This window comes from Taudactylus pleione, unplaced genomic scaffold (genome assembly GCF_031769625.1).
Source record: "Taudactylus pleione unplaced genomic scaffold, aTauple2 ptg000447l, whole genome shotgun sequence".
Taxonomy (NCBI): domain Eukaryota; kingdom Metazoa; phylum Chordata; class Amphibia; order Anura; family Myobatrachidae; genus Taudactylus; species Taudactylus pleione.
The window spans coordinates 5,309,799-5,322,614 of record NW_028284849.1 but is presented as its reverse complement, the minus strand read 5'-3'; positions in this window follow the sequence as shown (position 1 = coordinate 5,322,614).

The following is a 12,816-nucleotide window of genomic DNA, read 5'->3' as shown; positions in this document are numbered from 1 at the left end:
TGTCGATGTCCGGGTCTCGCGCATGCGCACGACGGAGCTCCCTCCGTCGTGCGCATGCACATTGGGGTAACATCGACCCGCTTGCGAGCGTCCTGCGCTCGCGAGCGGGTCTGAATGAGACCCATTGATCAGTCTGATGATGGATAAAAAACTGCTTTGGCCTATTCACTTACAACTTCTTCCCAAACTGCAGAACGTGTCACTCCTGAATCTATCGTCTGTGTGCCCCGTTTCATCACATTGAGATATTTATAATATATATATATATATATATATATATTATATATAACACATTTACTGTATATACCCATAGTTGCCTACCTTTGGCTTCTCTACCCCGGGAGAAGCTTTGGTAGGAGAAGCTGGTGGGCTGTGACTGGGGCGTAGCCTGATGATTTGCGTCATTAAGCTCCGCCCCTTCATGGCAAATTTCCGCAATTGGCTTAATTTTAAATAGGTGGCGGGGTAAATGCCGTGATTCGCTGAGAATCGCGTCATTAAGCCCCGTCCCCTACACGGGGACCCGCGATCACCGCGCCCACTTCACTAGGAAGTGGGCAGAATGCGGGAGAAGTGCCTACCCTTCCGGGAGTGCGGGGGGTTACCCGAAAAATCGGGAACCTCCTGTGAAAACCGGGAGGGTAGGCATGTATGATATACCTAGAGATAGCCTTCTCATTGGCGCTGGGCATACTACATGAGGGGAGGAGAGTGGGAGGAGCCTGCAGGGGCTGATGGGAAAATATCCCTCTGTCCCTGTAGTTTTCGTCTGACAGAGGCCCTGATTCAGAGCCGGACGCTCTGACAGAGCGCTCCCTCTGAATCTGGGCCGGGCTATTTTTTTTTTAGAGCGGCCTCCTGGCCGCTCGCATAGCTGTGGGTGACATCACTCGTGTCACTCCTGGATCTATCGTCTGTGTTCTCTGTTTCATCACATTGAGATATTAATAATATATATATATATATATATATATATATATTATATATAACACATTTACTGTTTATACTAGAGATGAGCGGTTCGGATTCTGTGGAATCCGAACCGCTCCGAACATTGGGGATCCGAGTCCACCCGAACCCTGTTCGGGTGTTCACCGCCTGACTAGAGAATCCGACATCAGGTCTCCTCGCGTGTAGGGCAGAGCGCAGTGATAGCGGTCTGCCCTACACAGACACAAACACACAGCCGCCAGCGGCAGCTGTGTGTTTGTTACAGCAGCCAATGAGAGTCACACAGACTCTCATTGGCTGCTGCACGGAGGGAGCCGGCTGGAGCTCACACATGAGCTCCGTCTTCCGGCTCCCTCCTCAGCGTGTGACAGAGCGGACGGCGCGGAAGCGGGGATACAGGTAAGTTTTTAATTTTTATTTTTTTATTTGTGCAAGGGCCGGGGGCGCTACTGGGGGGGGGTCTGCTACTGAGGGTGCGGGGGGGCCATACTACTGGGGGGGGGTCTGCACTACTGGGGGGGTCTGCTACTGGGGGGGGCTATACTACTGGGGGGGCCATACTACAGAGGGGCCGCTACTGGGGGGGGCTATACTACTGGGGGGGGTCTGCTACTGGGGGGCCATACTACTGAGGGGCCTGCTACTGGGGGGGCCATACTACTGGGGGGCTTACTACTACTGGGGGGGGCCTGCTACTGGGGCAGCCTACTACAGGGGGGCCATACTACAGGGGGGCTACTACTGGGGCAGCCTACTACTGGGGGGGGCTGCTACTGGGGCAGCCTACTACTGGGGGGGCCATACTACTGGGGGGCCATACTACTGGGGGGGCATACTACTGGGTGGCATGCTAATGGGGGGCATACTACTGGGGGTCCTGCTAAAGGGGGGCATACTACTGGGTGGCATGCTAATGGGGGCCATACTACTGGGGGGGGCTGCTAATGGGGGGCATACTACTGGGGGGCATTCTACTGGGGGCACTGCATAGTGGACCCTACTACTAAGGGGACTGCATAGGGGGCACCACTGCTGGGGGACATTGTGTAAGGGACACCGCTACTGTGGGCATTGTGTAAAAGGGTCACTACTGTGGGCATTGTGTAAAAGGGGCACTACTGTGTGTGGTAACATAAATAAGAGACACTACTTTATGGTGTAATGTGAATCAGGCCCTATGTGCGGTGTAATGCGAATAAGATTGTGCACTGTGACTCCTAGGGCCGTAGCCCACTTTGTAAACAAGTACTGTGACTCTGCTGGCCGTACCCCACTGGGTGGGTGCACTACTTTTCATTTCTGCCACTGCTGTGTGGCAATGTGTCATAGATGTGCTTTATACTGTGGTGTCTGTGTCGTTGTGCCGCTGCTTTGTCGCTTAGTAACCAGTCAGCTCACTGCAACCTTTGGCCAATAATGTTGAAAACAATATTATAAGCTGTGATATGGTCTAAATTGACTGGAAATTAATGTTATTGAGGTTAATAATACTCTAGGAAGAAAAAAAATACCAATTTATGTGATTTTAGCTTTTTTTGTCAATTTTTGTAAAAAAATCCAAATCCAAATCCAAAGCCAGTCACCACAGTTTGGCAAATCCAAATCCAAATCCAAAGACGGACGACGAATTAGAACCAAATCCAAATCCGGCAAAAATGGTCCGGCGCACATCCCTAGTTTATACCCATAGTTGCCTACCTTTGGCTTCTCTTCCCCGGGAGAAGCCTTGGTAGGAGAAGCTGGTGGGCTGTGACTGGGGCGTAGCCTGATGATTTACGTCATTAAGCTCCTCGTGATGTCAGTGGGGCTGCCCCCAAACGGAGGCGTTCACATGGGAACGCCTCCCTTTGGGCAGCCACTCCCCCGGCCCGCCCACCAAAGGGGGCGTGCTGTCACTCAACATCGACAGCACACCCCCTTTGGTACGAGACCCGGAGCGACGGTTTGCCCATCGCTATCCGGGTCTCGCGCATGTGCACGACGGAGCTGGCTCCATCGTGCGCATGCGCACGTGGCCAACATCGACCCGCTTGCAAGCGCATAGCACTCGCAAGCGGCTCTGAATCAAGCCCAGAGGCTTTTCCTCATACAGGTACTGATTGGGAGACGGGCGTAATGCCGATTTTTGTGGTGTTGAATGATTATTTTTGATTATTTTGCGTGTTAGTCGCACTGTTCATGCACCAAGTTCCATTACCGATGGTTATCACAGTGAGGATTCAGAAGCAGAGTGATTAACATCATTTGTGAGAGGTAACGTGGGGATGGTGACTCAAACGCAGGTATGTCCCGACCATTTCGGGGGCGTTTCTGTGCCTGCGACTGTAAATTTGTACGCAGTGGATAAGCACACTGACCGACTTTGATTAAATCCTTTCCGGGAGCAGCCTGCTGCAGGTCAGTTTGGGGGGCGGGGCCGGAAAGGCTGCAAGGGAAGGCGCAGCTAAACGACGTGATTTAGCCCCGCCCCCTCCCTACGGACCCGCAAATTCCCCATTAAATCTCCCCATCCTGCCCACTTCACTAGGATGTGTGAGATATGCCTACACTTCCCGGGGTGCGGGGGGTTACCCGAAAAATGAGGAGCCTCCCTTGACTTCCGGGAGTGTAGGCTCCGATGACTTATTTCTGACGGACATTCGGAGTGACCATAGGATTGCTAAACATCGATGCTGCGACCGATGCGCGACTGATGTTGCGTCTGTTCATGCACGCAGGGGACTTGAGAAGCAACTAGTGGGCATCTCTACACAAATTCTGGAGGCTGCGACATTTTCATATTTTCGCACGACCACTGCGTACAGGATCGCACCCGCAATGGGATTTGCGTCCATCTCTCAATCAAACCCATAATGCAATGTTTAGGTGACATTATTTATATGAAGCCTTTAAGGTTTTGCCTCACGTTTTCCAGCATGCTGCACAGCAGAGAACGCTAAGGGCTGTAGGGAGCAGTAATGTGCGCTCCACAGCGCAATGTCGTAGGAGTCGGGTAATAACGGAGAAGGTAATTGCGTTATATTCTCTGTTACCTTTTCCTGCATTGCTGTCACACTTATAACAAGGGGAAACTTTTGTTTCTGTATGATTTCAGCCACAGTTTGTCTCGATAAATCGACCCCTCAGACCATATAGGTGAAAGGATAAAACCCACCAAATCCAAAAGAGAGAAGCCCATAAGTTAAATACAAATGCAAAATGTCACTTACCTGGGGTCTATCAATCCCCCTGATCCAATAGGCGATCCGTCCATTACACAACTAGGCTTGGACTCTGAGAGGTATATTTACTAAAGCAAGAGTTTTTAGAAGTGGAGATGTTGCCCATAGCCCATGGCGGATGCCATGTGTGAGCCAGACCTAAATACTAGTGTACTGGAGGATCCTCTAAGTTCCAACATTTGTGGGGAAGGGCAGTCAACATCTTGCAGACGTAGTCAGTGAGGATGCTTCTGTGGAATTGCACATGGAGGAGGAGGATATTTTGGTAGTTGAAGGTGCTAAGGATGATGAGGATGTTTATGATGAAGATGTTGGTGATGAGGATGTTGATGCCGAGGATGTCCTTTGTGTAAGTAAGGCAATAGCTGTTGCCCATGGATTGAAAAAGTCAAAGCCCATTGTTGTCATGCCGGGACAAAAGACAAAAAAATCCACTTCTCACGTGTGGAATTATTTCCACCCCGATCCGGACAACAGTTGTCAAGCCATATGTAACCATTGCAAAGCAAAAGTGAGTAGAGGGAGGGACCTAAACCACCTAGGAACCTCCTCCTTGTTACGTCACTTGGAGCGCATTCATCAAATATCAAACTGTATGTCGCCAAGTTCCAAAACTCAAAACGTAACAGTGTCCAGTGTCACCTACCAGCTTCCTCTCTGTGGGATCCAAGCGCCTTCGATCTCCAACACCAACACCTGCATCATCATCAACATCCTCATTCGTGATTGGAAGTAATTTAAAAAACAATTAAACCGTCCTTTGATAGAGGAAGTAAGTATAACAGCTGTCACCCAGTTTCACAGCGGATCACTGACGCCATGACGGCTGTGCTAGTATTAGATGGTGAAATAATAAACAATGAGGATGATAGTGTGGAGGAAGTGCAAAAGGAGGATGAGGGGGAAATTTGTGTCCTATCTGACGCTAATATGGATGCGTAAATCAGCCACCAGTGGCAGTAGTTCTTGTTCATGATAAAAAGAAAGCCAGAAAAGCCACATCTTGGGTGTGGAATTATTTTAATCTAAATTGTGACAACAGTTGTGAAGGCATCTGTTCCATTTGTAAAGGCAAAGGGCCTGATTCAGAGCCGGACGCTATTTGCGCTCGCTCGTTCAGAAAAAGGGGCCGGCTATTTAAATTGAGCGCTCGCTCTTTGCGGTCTGTTGACGCCTCTATGTCGTAGCGAGCGAACGAAACATGTGCTCGCTATTTTGTAAAGGCGCCCCCTGGCCGCTCGCATCATACGTCATCTCCGCTATTTATTAGATTAATCGAGTACATCGAAAGGCGTCTGGACTGCTCGCAGTGCTTGTGGTTGGATTTTCCTACCGCAATCATGCGAACAGTTCAGGCTAAGAAACAACCAAGTGACGTGGTCGATGACGCTGCTTTGTTAATTATACAGACCCTTAAAACGCCCGTTTTGACCGCTTGGCACGCCTGCGTTCGGATCTCCACTCCCCGTTTTCAAGCACCTTCCCCTGTTACCACCCACAAACGCCTCATCCTGTCACTCAAATTAGCAGCCCCTCGCTATTTTGCGAGCGCTCGATTTCCGACCGCAATGACTGGTTGGCGCATGCACATTATGAGACATACGCATGCGCAGTTGTGCGAACATCGCTCGGAGTGAACGAGCGGCCGCTTACGAGCGGCTCTGAATCAGGCCCAAAGTTAGCAGAGGAAGGGACGTTAGCCATCTAGGCACCTCCTCCCTGTTACGTCATTTGCAGCGAGTTCAAGCAGCCCAGTATCAGCTACCAGCAGTTTGGACCAGCACATGCAATCTCCACCACCAACACCCTCATCATCAACCTCCTCCTTAATAATGGAAGGTAGTCCTTCCAAAAAATGTTTTGTGGGGCCCAAACAAACCAAGGAGTTCAGCCACGAAAGTGTCAGTCCTAGTGGCTAAAGTGCTTGGTTTGTTAAACTGTACATGTCCTTTTTAATATCCCACATAAGAGTGGGTCGGAGGGACAATTCCATCTTGCACCTCTTTCCTTTAAATTTGGCACAATTTGGGGCATTGCCGACTGACATTATTATAGTTTATTACACTGCCATCCTGTCTGCCACTGCTGTGTGTAATGTTTCATAGATGTCCTATATTTATTTAAACTGCCGTGCGTTTGTGCCGCTGTTCTGTTACTTACTTTAGCCAGCCAGCTCGCTGCAGCCTTTGGCCTATATTGGTGAAAAATAGTGCAATCAATATTGTGAGCTGTGAGATGGTAAAAAATGCCTGAAAATGATTGTAATTAAGGTTAATATTACTGTAGGAACAAAAATAGGCCCAAATTATGTAGTTTTAGCTGTTTATATAATTTTTGGGAAAAAATACAGATCCAAAACCAAAACCTAAAAACAAAACACCAAGGAAAAAAATCCAAAACGAGGGGAGATCCAGATCCAAAACCAAAACACGGGGGTCGGCGCACATCTCTACTCTATATACATTTATATATAAATGTTAAATATAATAGCACATAAATATAAATGTATATAAAGACTAATATAAAGTCTGTGTACACACGTCAATTAGTTTCGGCAGGTTTAACAGGCTCCAGAGTGACTTACCTGTCGGCGGTCACCGCAAAGCAGGGACGGAGACTGGGGCGAAGTTACAGGATGCTGCAGGGACTTATGGGAGATTTTCCCTCTGTCCCTGCAGTTTTCGGGGAATTTAATGCATTTTCTTCATATAATGCCAATCTGAGATGGCGTTATATAAAGTAATGAGTTTTCTAGTAATTTAACGCTTTTTGCTTTGCTGAATAACAATAAGCGTTAAAGCAATGGCTGATCCCTACAGTGCGATACTCTGCGAGATGGGAATAATAATGGCGTAGGAGCAGCCACTCTGAGGAGGAGATCTGGAAGACTTGGGCGCAGATGCAAGGTCAGCGTTTTCCCGGCCATTTCAGACCCTACGAGCATTGGGCCAGATTCAGGGGATGACGCAGACGCAGCTTCAGCAGCTTTTAACGTTGCGGCCAATGATCCTTCTACTGAGATGCTCACTGCCAGTGGCGCAATGTCTCAGTCTGGGCATGGCGTCCTATGTCTGCGATACTGTTTCTTTACATGCAGTCCCTGTCAGTGAGACGCCTGCGTCTGCCAACCCTCCCCTCCCCGTTACTTCCTAGGAACGCCCACTAAAAGTCATGGCTAATGCATCCAAATTCATCCTGCGTCCTCCAGCAGTAACCATTGGGAGGCATGAGCTGTGCAACTCGGACGCACGCACAGTACTTCCAACAGTGGCAAACTGCGTGAATATTATTGGCGTTGTGTGCAGTAATCGTGCAGTTAGCGTGCACCCCTGAATCAGCACTTTTTGATTAATTAAAGGACATTTGCACTTTTAAACAAGTTTATATTCAACCTATTAGATCAAACATACAGATTGTTCCATATAACATGATAGCTGTGAGCATTAGTTTAGAAGCAATGCACCCTGGCTTACTTTAGGGTAATAGTGCTTAGTTTGGTTGCCCTGGGTAACAGACACTGGGGACTGTCTGGCCAGCTCCTTAAAACTGTACTTCAAACTGAACTTTGTGTTACCTTCTCTGCAGGTGTTAAGGGGCACATCCACTAGAAAATTAGGAAAAGACAATACGATTCCGACATCGTAATGGTACCGTCGTTCCCCATTCCCTGCAGTGCCTACAGTGAAAGATCAGTCGTTCAGTGTAGGAACCATCCATGTTCCCCGAACATGGCCAATCTGTCGTTATCGGCAGATTGACCAGCATGTTCGGGCGATGATTGATGTCGGAAACGACCAGCAGTCGTTTTGATGCCAGATTTGTGCCCGATTAGTGAGCGATTGCACAATTACGATGTTGTAATCGTGCAATCGCTCTGTGTAATTGAGTAGTCGATACCCGCCGTTAGATCTAAGGAGATCCAACGGTAGCTGCTCCAATCATACTGCAAATGACATCAGCTGGGTAACGATGTCACAGTGGGCGACAGATGCTGCAATTGAGGATTGTACACGTAGTTCTCAGCCACAGTGACTGCAGGCAGGTGTGTCAGCTCCCACTCATGTTAGTAAATAAAGACTGGACACAATAATAGGTGTTTTAAAAAATCCATAAAATGATGGTCTTGGAGCTCTCTTAGATGCACCTGTGACTACAATGATTGTGTCTTCAACGCAACAGTTTTGGGAAACTGCCCCCTGAAAAATTCTGTGGTGTTGATGATGCAAATGGAATTCTGCAATGAATCGTGTGCTACATCCGGGCACGGGGGCCGTAAACCTGGGTATACAGTTACACAACACATTATAATAGTCCCATCTGTGCCCACGCACACTAAACTGGAGTGTGATAAATATCCCCCAGTGAGTTCTCTAACCTCAATGTCATTACCATAACATTGGGTCAATAATAAATATACTATATCATTTACTACACGCAGGAGGCAGGTGGCCAGGGTGATGGGCTGAACTATGCTCTATCTCTCAGTGAGAGTAAATATATTTCTGCTCAGTGTAAACACACAGATTCTCCTACACAACACCCATAAAACTTGAGAAAATGCCCAGTCAGCAGCAGTGAGCAGACTCTGCACCCACCCTGCTGGGTGTAAGCACCAGGTGGTCCCTGTCAGACCCTGTGATTTATGCCGTCTCTCCCCTCTTGGGCTGTGTCTATTTAGCGTGTGGGAGTTTGGCAGCTCACAGGTCACAGACTCTCCAGTAACTGGAGTTATAAGCTAGAAATGCCTTTATAAGGCCAAACCTTCATGTAACAATCTGCAGCGACTTGGCTCCTGTCCTCTCTTCCTGCACTATCTCCATCGTATCTATGATTACGTGTCTAATTATCACCTTACCGTGATTTGAGGCCTATTAGCCAACGGTGAGGTTTGTGGCCATAAAAGTATTTGCATATTTTCTGTAATTGTACTTTTTTGTGCAATGTACGGAACATAAAGCTTTCCCCCTAGAAATTCCCGGCGTACCGCCAATTTGCACGGAATGGTAAAATAACATGGAAGTGAGAGCTCGAAGTGGCTATGAACATAATACATTTAATTAAATTAGATATATGTTATACCATAAACACGCAGTAATCAACATCAAATAAGAAAGGGGCTGACCAAGGCTTGTGAATGCTGTTCCCGTAAATAACCCTTTGGATCATTTAATGAATAGATGCTTCTGCCTATTATGTCAGAGCGGACCTCAGTGCAAAGAGCAGGTGGCAGGTGTAAGGCTCCTTGTTCTGCTAATAACACCTGCCAGGGGGCCTATTTCTATTTGTTAGCTGGAGTATTGTTCTTAGTAAAAAATAATTTTGCAAATAGCTTGTAGATATAGACAAACAAAGCGCCTGTCAGTCTTACTGAGAGGTTACTCCCAGAGCTCTCCTGTCAGTCTTACTGAGAGGTTACTCCCAGAGCTCTCCTGTCAGTCTTACTGAGAGGTTACTCCCAGAGCTCTCCTGTCAGTCTTACTGAGAGGTTACTCCCAGAGCTCTCCTGTCAGTCTTACTGAGAGGTTACTCCCAGAGCTCTCCTGTCAATCTTGCTGAGAGGTTACTCCCAGAGCTCTCCTGTCAGACTTATTGAGAGGTTACTCCCAGAGCTCTCCTGTCAGTCTTATTGAGAGGTTACTCCCAGAGCTCTCCTGTCAGTCTTACTGAGTGGTTACTCCCAGAGCTCTCCTGTCAGTCTTACTGAGGTTACTCCCAGAGCTCTCCTGTCAGTCTTACTGAGAGGTTACTCCCAGAGCTCTCCTGTTAATCTTACTGAGAGGTTACTCCCAGAGCTCTCCTGTCTGTCTTACTGAGAGGTTACTCCCAGAACTGTCCTGTCATTCTTACTGAGAGGTTACTCCCAGAGCTCTCCTGTCAGTCTTACTGAGAGGTTACTCCCAGAGCTCTCCTGTCAGTCTTACTGAGAGGTTACTCCCAGAGCTCTCCTGTCAATCTTACTGAGAGGTTACTCCCAGAGCTCTCCTGTCAGTCTTACTGAGAGGTTACTCCCAGAGCTCTCCTGTCAGTCTTACTGAGTGGTTACTCCCAGAGCTCTCCTGTTAATCTTACAGAGAGGTTACTCCCAGAGCTCTCCTGTCAGTCTTACTGAGTGGTTACTCCCAGAGCTCTCCTGTCATTCTTACTGAGAGGTTACTCCCAGAGCTCTCCTGTCAGTCTTACTGAGAGGTTACTCCCAGAGCTCTCCTGTCAGTCTTACTGAGTGGTTACTCCCAGAGCTCTCCTGTCAGTCTTACTGAGTGGTTACTCCCAGAGCTCTCCTGTCAGTCTTACTGAGAGGTTACTCCCAGAGCTCTCCTGTCAGTCTTAATGAGAGGTTACTCCCAGAGCTCTCCTGTTAATCTTACTGAGAGGTTACTCCCAGAGCTCTCCTGTCAGTCTTACTGAGTGGTTACTCCCAGAACTCTCCTGTCATTCTTACTGAGAGGTTACTCCCAGAGCTCTCCTGTCAGTCTTACTGAGTGGTTACTCCCAGAGCTCTCCTGTCAGTCTTACTGAGTGGTTACTCCCAGAGCTCTCCTGTCATTCTTACTGAGAGGTTACTCCCAGAGCTCTCCTGTCAGTCTTACTGAGAGGTTACTCCCAGAGCTCTCCTGTCAGTCTTACCGAGTGGTTACTCCCAGAGCTCTCCTGTCAGTCTTACTGAGGTTACTCCCAGAGCTCTCCTGTCAGTCTTAATGAGAGGTTACTCCCAGAGCTCTCCTGTTAATCTTACTGAGAGGTTACTCCCAGAGCTCTCCTGTCAGTCTTACTGAGTGGTTAATCCCAGAGCTCTCCTGTCAGTCTTACTGAGTGGTTAATCCCAGAGCTCTCCTGTAATTCTTACTGAGAGGTTACTCCCAGAGCTCTCCTGTCAGTCTTACTGAGTGGTTACTCCCAGAGCTCTCCTGTCAGTCTTACTGAGAGGTTACTCCCAGAGCTCTCCTGTCAGTCTTACTGAGAGGTTACTCCCAGAGCTCTCCTGTCAGTCTTAATGAGAGGTTACTCCCAGAGCTCTCCTGTTAATCTTACTGAGAGGTTACTCCCAGAGCTCTCCTGTCAGTCTTACTGAGTGGTTACTCCCAGAGCTCTCCTGTCATTCTTACTGAGAGGTTACTCCCAGAGCTCTCCTGTCAGTCTTACTGAGTGGTTACTCCCAGAGCTCTCCTGTCAGTCTTACTGAGAGGTTACTCCCAGAGCTCTCCTGTCAGTCTTACTGAGAGGTCTCTCCCAGAGCTCTCCTGTCAGTTTTACTGAGAGGTCACTCCCAGAGTTCTCCTGTCAGTCTTACTGAGAGGTTACTCCCAGAGCTCTCCTGTCACTCTTACTGAGAGGTTTCTCCCAGAGCTCTCCTGTCAGTCTTACTGTGGTTACTCCCAGAGCTCTCCTGTCAGTCTTACTGAGTGGTTACTCCCAGAGCTCTCCTGTCAGTCTTACTGAGAGGTTACTCCCAGAGCTCTCCTGTCAGTCTTACTGAGAGGTTACTCCCAGAACTGTCCTGTCATTCTTATTGAGAGGTTTCTCCCAGAGCTCTCCTGTCAGTCTTACTGAGAGGTTACTCCCAGAACTGTCCTGTCATTCTTATTGAGAGGTTTCTCCCAGAGCTCTCCTGTCAGTCTTACTGAGTGGTTACTCCCAGAGCTCCCCTGTCAGTCTTACTGAGAGGTCACTCCCAGAGTTCTCCTGTCAGTCTTACTGAGAGGTCACTCCCAGAGTTCTCCTGTTAGTCTTACTGAGAGGTTACTCCCAGAGCTCTCCTGTCACTGTTACTGAGAGGTTTCTCCCAGAGCTCTCCTGTCAGTCTTACTGAGTGGTTACTCCCAGAGCTCTCTTGTCAGTCTTATTGAGAGGTTTCTCCCAGAGCTCTCCTGTCAGTCTTACTGAGAGGTCACTCCCAGAGTTCTCCTGTCAGTCTTACTGAGAGGTTACTCCCAGAACTGTCCTGTCATTCTTACTGAGAGGTTACTCCCAAAACTGTCCTGTCAGTCTAAAGCAGGCCATGTACTAGACCAACTATCATCCAACTAGTTGGTTGGTTGGAATGAAAATCTGGTAATGTATGGGAGCATATGACAATTAGCCATATACTCCCAAACCCTGGAAAATGGAGAAAAACTGTTGTTCAGACAAGTTGGTTAAATCAAACAATCTGGGAGGAAATTGCTATAGAATGGTACAGCACTAAATGTAAGTTTAGTTAGTAATGCTATATCCAGTGAAATGGGGATGGCCATTGAAAAACGATGGTTGGAAACCACTGATGTTCCCAATTCAATGTATATATTTTTTTCATTAGATGCTGGGACTGCGATGGTTGCAGCCATGTTTTTCCAATGGCTGATGGCGAATTACCTCCATTCAGCTACGGACAGGAGGAAGCTGCGTCTGTTACATGCCATACTGGCCAACTCTCCCTGATTGTTACTATTTCAAGGAGTCTTCCTGACAATCTCCCTGACTCCCTGAAGAGTCAAAAGATCTCCCTGACTGCACCTTACCCCCATTATAAAGCTGTTATATAGGAAAAACCCAGAAATTTATACATTCAAATAGGATCATTAGTACCATTTCCCTGCATTGGGTATAAGGCACAATGATCCCTATGGCTACATGCATTCTCTGAATATTACTGTGTTTTCATCAACAA